Below are 5756 nucleotides of genomic sequence, written 5' to 3' on the forward strand. Positions count from 1 at the left end.
TGTTTTGTTATTGGTTTAAACGTCTTAATGTCTCTTCTATGTGCACTGTTAGCCCGGAATTTATATTTAATCAAACATTTTTAGTACAACATACATAAATTATTTAAGTTTTTTTGCTCTACTATAAAATGCAGAGTACATTGTACTAATTTGAGTACACATTTAAATGTGCTAAAAGATTTAAGTTTACTAAACAAAAAAAAATACTTTTCTATCAGATTAACTTAAAAAAGTTAAGTTAAGGTAATAAAACAGAAAAACCATTTACGTGTAAGTCCACCTTTTTTCAGCTCGCTGTTGGTGAATCAGGCAGCCATTTGTTTTAACTTTTGTAACCTGTTGTTGCAAATTACTTTTTACTTTTCATTTAAGGCTTTTTGCAAAAGTAAACTTGACTTCCTGAAATGTCTTTTGTGAAGTGGAACCTTTGTTAAACTAAGTGGACAAAAATTTTCCTCCTCATGATGCTATTTTTGAGTAGCATGTACACCAGTCTGATGGGGCTTTTTCATCTTCCGTCTAATTTTGGTAAGTGTTGTACTTAACAATTTTGTTTAAAATAAATGATCTTAATGTTGACACTAAATAAATAATCAAACAGCACTGCTTTATTTGCCGTATTTAGGCTACATGCTAGCATGTTAGCATGATAGCCTTCATACGAAGCAAAGAGTGTGCTGGCTTGCTTTATTTTAATCCTTAAATTAATGCTATTAATGTTGATTTTAATACTTCTGTTTCTTGTTTCTTTGTGTTGTTTTACAGGTTCATGGTTACTGTAAAGAGCTGTTTGTGTTTCATCAGAACTTTATATACAGTTTGTACAGTTGTTAAGATGTTTTCTTGACATGTTGTATTTTAAGTAAATACTTCTGAAGTGAAATAAAGAAAAATAATTGTATAATTGTGTCTGTTTCTCTATAAACATTTGTAATTCATATTTAAAATGTAATTAACATGAAAACTAAGAAGAAATCAATAGTTTTTTCCATTGAGCTCAAGATATTAAGTAGAATTATTGGGAAAAGCAGTTGGTATAACAAAAAAAAAGAAAGTTTAATCAACTTGCCTTTTAGGTGTAATAACTTAATGTTTTAAGTTATGCTAACTCAAGTTTTCATTATACATTACTTAACTTTTTTAGGGCAACCGGTTTCCTGAAATTTTTTAAGTAGATTGAACTTATCCGGGCTTACAGTGTGATAGAAATTTGAAGTCAGGGTGAGGGAGGGGATAGAGAGAGAGAGCAATTAAGCACCTGTGAACTACTAATGCTACATTCAAGACACACTGAAATTGTTTATTAACTTGATCTGTATGAATATAGTATTTTATTTTGAAATGGAGAACTGCTAGGCCCTCTTTTGTTTTAGTAATTATTTTGAAGTCATACAACAATTTGAGCTCCTTCTGAGTTAATTAAGCCATCCCCTGACCTGATAATTGACATTATTAAAAAGAATGTTGTATTTTCTTTAATGTACAGATTTCTACAACACATTAAAGCGTTTAATAAAATGTCTCTGAAGCTGTGTTTGGGTAATGATTTTATGGGAGAGTGATTAACTTCATGAGAAGTAAATTGGCACTGAAACATTTGATAAAACACCCCGCCATCATAAACGCACGTGTGCAGTTCTGCACTTTCTCTGTGCACCTTGAACGCATCATTATAATCATGCTCGGTGCGCGCGAGACACGGAGGTTTCAGAGGCTGCGCGAGCATCATCAGCGCTGTGTGGAGCGGCACGAGCTCGAGTCCCGAGAGAGGAACAGACTGGAGCACGAGGAAAGTGTGAAGCTGCTGCAGGTAAGACCTGTTTTACTCTTCTATTCAACTGTAAACTCAGGCTGTACTCAGAGCTTTAATCCGTCCAACACACAACACATACTGATGCTTTCACCTCGTTTATCACCTGCATGACTTGGTATTTAAACAAATGAGGGTTTAAATGTAGATAAAACACACACAGGTGTGAATGTAATCATGTGTTTTAGCAGTTTGAGTCTACAGTCAGTGATGGTTTTGTACTGGATACCTTTAAATTCAGGTGTTCCTAAAATGTAGATTCCCGCGTGTAACTAAGTGGGGTGGGGGAGTGTAAAGTGCACCATGAGCTCTGTGATAACACGCACTTACATTTAGGTTCATCTGGTTTTTTTTTTTCTCTTTGTTTGTTGACCTGAAGCAAAATTATTTTACTGATATTTCAAATGTGTACTAAACTTTACAGAGAATGGACAAACAAGAGGATAAACAAGAGGATAAACAAGAGGACAACATGGTATGTATTTATTTTGACATGTATTCTTTTCATGTGAACTATAAATAGAATTTGATTAAAAAAACTACTTAATCTGTTTATTGAACATTTTATTAAATGTAGGATTCACTTTCTAAAATTGAGTGAGTTGCTCTAGGGCAGGGGTCCCCATCATGAAATTATATATATATATATACTGTATATGATATTTACCAATAACCAAAAATAAATCAATCACATATTTTCTATTTGTAGGGGTCCCATCTCTGTAGAAATGTAATAACACAACTTGCATATCCAAAGACAAATTCATTTGAAGTTTTTCATTCAAAAACCGAACCATTTCATGCCAAAACATAGATACAATGGGACATTAAAAAAAAAAGAAAGATGCTCAATAGTTTCTTTGTCTCCATTACAGAAAGAACAACAATAATCTATATCCAGTCTGAATCTTTCCAAAGTAACCTTAGCAGGATAAATCTTATGTATTATCCTAAAAAATTCTTCTTTAGCATTATTCGCAATACAATATCGTTTAAGTACACTCCAAGTATCGTCCCATATTAAGTCAGGAAACATTGAGATCCATAAAGATTTTGAAGGAGGAGTATAATAATAATTAAATAAGGATCGGACCATTTTATTGCTACATTTATCATTAATAATATCAATGTCACCCAGAAACAAGTGTTTGTTTATTGTGTTTGTGTCTATATAATGATTTGTGCTGTAGTTTTTAAATAAAGACAAACTCTTGTCAGATATTGATTCTAAAACCATTAAGTATTCTTTATCTGAAATTTGGCAGTTAAACTTGAGACGAAGCTCATTAATACTTAAAAAGTTATTATCTGTATTCAACAGCTGACAAACTAGTAGAATATTAGCTTGAAACCAGTTCTTAAAAAAGAAAGATTTATTCTGATGAGTGATGTACTTGTTATTCCAAATGAAAAAGTTGTGTGGAGAGAAGTTGTGTTTATAGACCAAGCACCATGTTTGTAGCACTTGTTTGTGGAATCTAGATAGCATAATAGGTAATTTATTAATATCAAAGTTACATTTCAAAAGGAAAGTTATCTCTCTGAGTTGTTCAAATAAGTATTGGGGGAATATATTCCACAGTGAAGAGCTAGTTTTAATAAAGTTTTTTAACCAGTTAATCTTAAAAGTGTAGTTTGAAGTGGAATAATCTAATACATTTAAACCACCTTGTTCATAAAGATTGGATATAATATCCTTCTTTAAATAACGGGGCTTGTTTTTCCAAACAAAATTAATCATTAATGTGTCCATGTTTTTGGCAACATTATTTGGTACAGATAATGCCTGAGACAAATAAGCTGCTCTTGAAAGTCCTTCAGATTTAGATAACAAAACACGTCCTTCTGGATACGAGCTGTGTGATGCTGGAGGATCCTCCTCCTCTGTTACTATTTCACATCTACCAGTGATCAGTGAAGTCTCTTACAGGCTTTCTGGCCATTTATAGTAGCTCTTTTATGCTTATCTACTAATACTCACTCACTCATTATTACTCTACTAATACTCATTATTACTCCAGTAATACTCACTCACTCATTATTACTCCACTAATACTCACTCATGCTCATTATTACTCCACTAATACTCACTCATTGATTATTACTCTACTAATACTCACTCATACTCATTATTACTTTACTAATACTCACTCATACTCATTATTACCCCACTAATACTCACTCACTCATTATTACTTCACTAATACTCACTCACTCATTATTACTCTACTAATACTCACTCACTTATTATTACTCCAGTAATACTCACCCATACTCATTATTACTCTACTTATACTCACTCACTCATTATTACTCCAGTAATACTCACTCATACTCATTATTACTCTACTAATACTCACTAATGAGTGAGTGAGTATTACTGGAGTAATAATGAGTGAGTGAGTATTAGTATAGTAATTATGAATATGGGTGAGTATTAGTAGAGTAATAATGAGTGAGTGAGTATTAGTATAGTAATTATGAATATGGGTGAGTATTAGTAGAGTAATAATGAGTGAGTGAGTATTAGTATAGTAATTATGAATATGGGTGAGTATAGTGGAGTAATAATGAGTGAGAGTATTAGTGGAGTAATAATGAGTGAGTGAGTATTAGTAGAGTAATAATGAGTATGAGTGAGTATTGGTAGAGTAATAAAGCTAACGCGGTCCCTCATTATCAGATATTAATCAATTAATGCACAATATGTCAACCTTTGTTCTCACTGTTGACCGCTGGTCGAGTCTCTCACCACACCATGCATAACGCTGATGTGCAAAGTGATTTCCAAAATGGTAATTATACAGGAGACGGAAAAAAGGTCTTAAATTTGAATGGAAATTCATGTAAAAAAATCATTCCAAGTACTTTTGGAGCATTTCTAGTAATGTGTTTATTCTTTTATGCTTTGTTCAAATTGTGCAAAAAATAAAAACGTAAATAGAGACACAGAATTTTCTTTGGAAAGCATTTGATACACTTTACTAAAAAACAACAAACCAATAGCAAACAATCATCCTGCAGTAATAAACTCTTTCTTTGCTACCACAGAAATCAGGAGAGAACAGAACGCAGTCCCCCACTATCAGAAATGATGCAGTCGAGATTCCCACATTTGGGGAATTCGCAGCGGTCAGCACAACCGGAGTGCAATGGCTGAGCCTCGCCCTGGGTGAACCACCTTCTTGATCATGGTCTCGCCCCTGCCAGGTAAGTATGAGGTCCAGAAGCACCGCCGAACAGAGACACCGAATCACACACCGTTCACACTCACAGTGAGCTCCACTCGATAATGAGGGACCGCGTTCGCTTTCCCGTGATTTCTGTCGTAGCAATGAAGGAGCTTGTAGATTTAAGCCGACCGTATTCATTTAGTTTCTTGTTCTGAATGATTTTCATTCTGATTCGTTGTTCTTTTGCGTGCAGCTCCGAACGATAGGACGGATTTGTGGTGTTTTTGCGTTGGAAAAAAAAAGTGCTTGTCCAGAGCTATTTTTGGAAAGGCAGCATTCACATAAAAAGCTTGTTGATACAAACGTTAAAGAGACCGGTGTTTTAGATCAGCTTCAGCACTGGGCACATAATTAGCCGTTTGCACTATTTCTTAGGCTAATTTGACCGTTTCATGATTGAGCTACTGTATGTCAAAGGGCATGCTTGTCAGGTGGATTTTGAAAAAAACCGTAGCACCTGGAGGAAAACCATGCAGACAAAGGGAGAACATGCAAACTCCTCCTGTGGAACTTTTGGAGAATTGTAAAAAAAAAAAAAAAAAAAGTTATATGATTAGATAATGCAAGATCTTGTGACCATGTTGAAAAAATTGTGATGTTGCCTTCTTGTGGCACTTTTAAAGAACTGTTAAAATTAGTTATGATATGGCAATATGAGATCTTGGTAAAAAAAAAATCTTGTGATGTTGCCCTGTTTTGGCACTTTTGAAGAA

General features: G+C 33.9%; 1 non-coding gene across 1 annotated transcript; it reads right to left on the minus strand.

The window, feature by feature from the left end:
* Window positions 1-4865: 4865 nt before the first annotated feature.
* LOC134305243 (U1 spliceosomal RNA) lies at window positions 4866-5028 on the minus strand. The gene has a single exon (XR_010008529.1). It is a non-coding gene; the product is annotated as a U1 spliceosomal RNA (small nuclear RNA).
* Between the last annotated feature and the right edge of the window lie 728 nt (window positions 5029-5756).

The sequence above is a fragment of the Trichomycterus rosablanca genome, unplaced genomic scaffold (genome assembly GCF_030014385.1).
Source record: "Trichomycterus rosablanca isolate fTriRos1 unplaced genomic scaffold, fTriRos1.hap1 scaffold_134, whole genome shotgun sequence".
Taxonomy (NCBI): domain Eukaryota; kingdom Metazoa; phylum Chordata; class Actinopteri; order Siluriformes; family Trichomycteridae; genus Trichomycterus; species Trichomycterus rosablanca.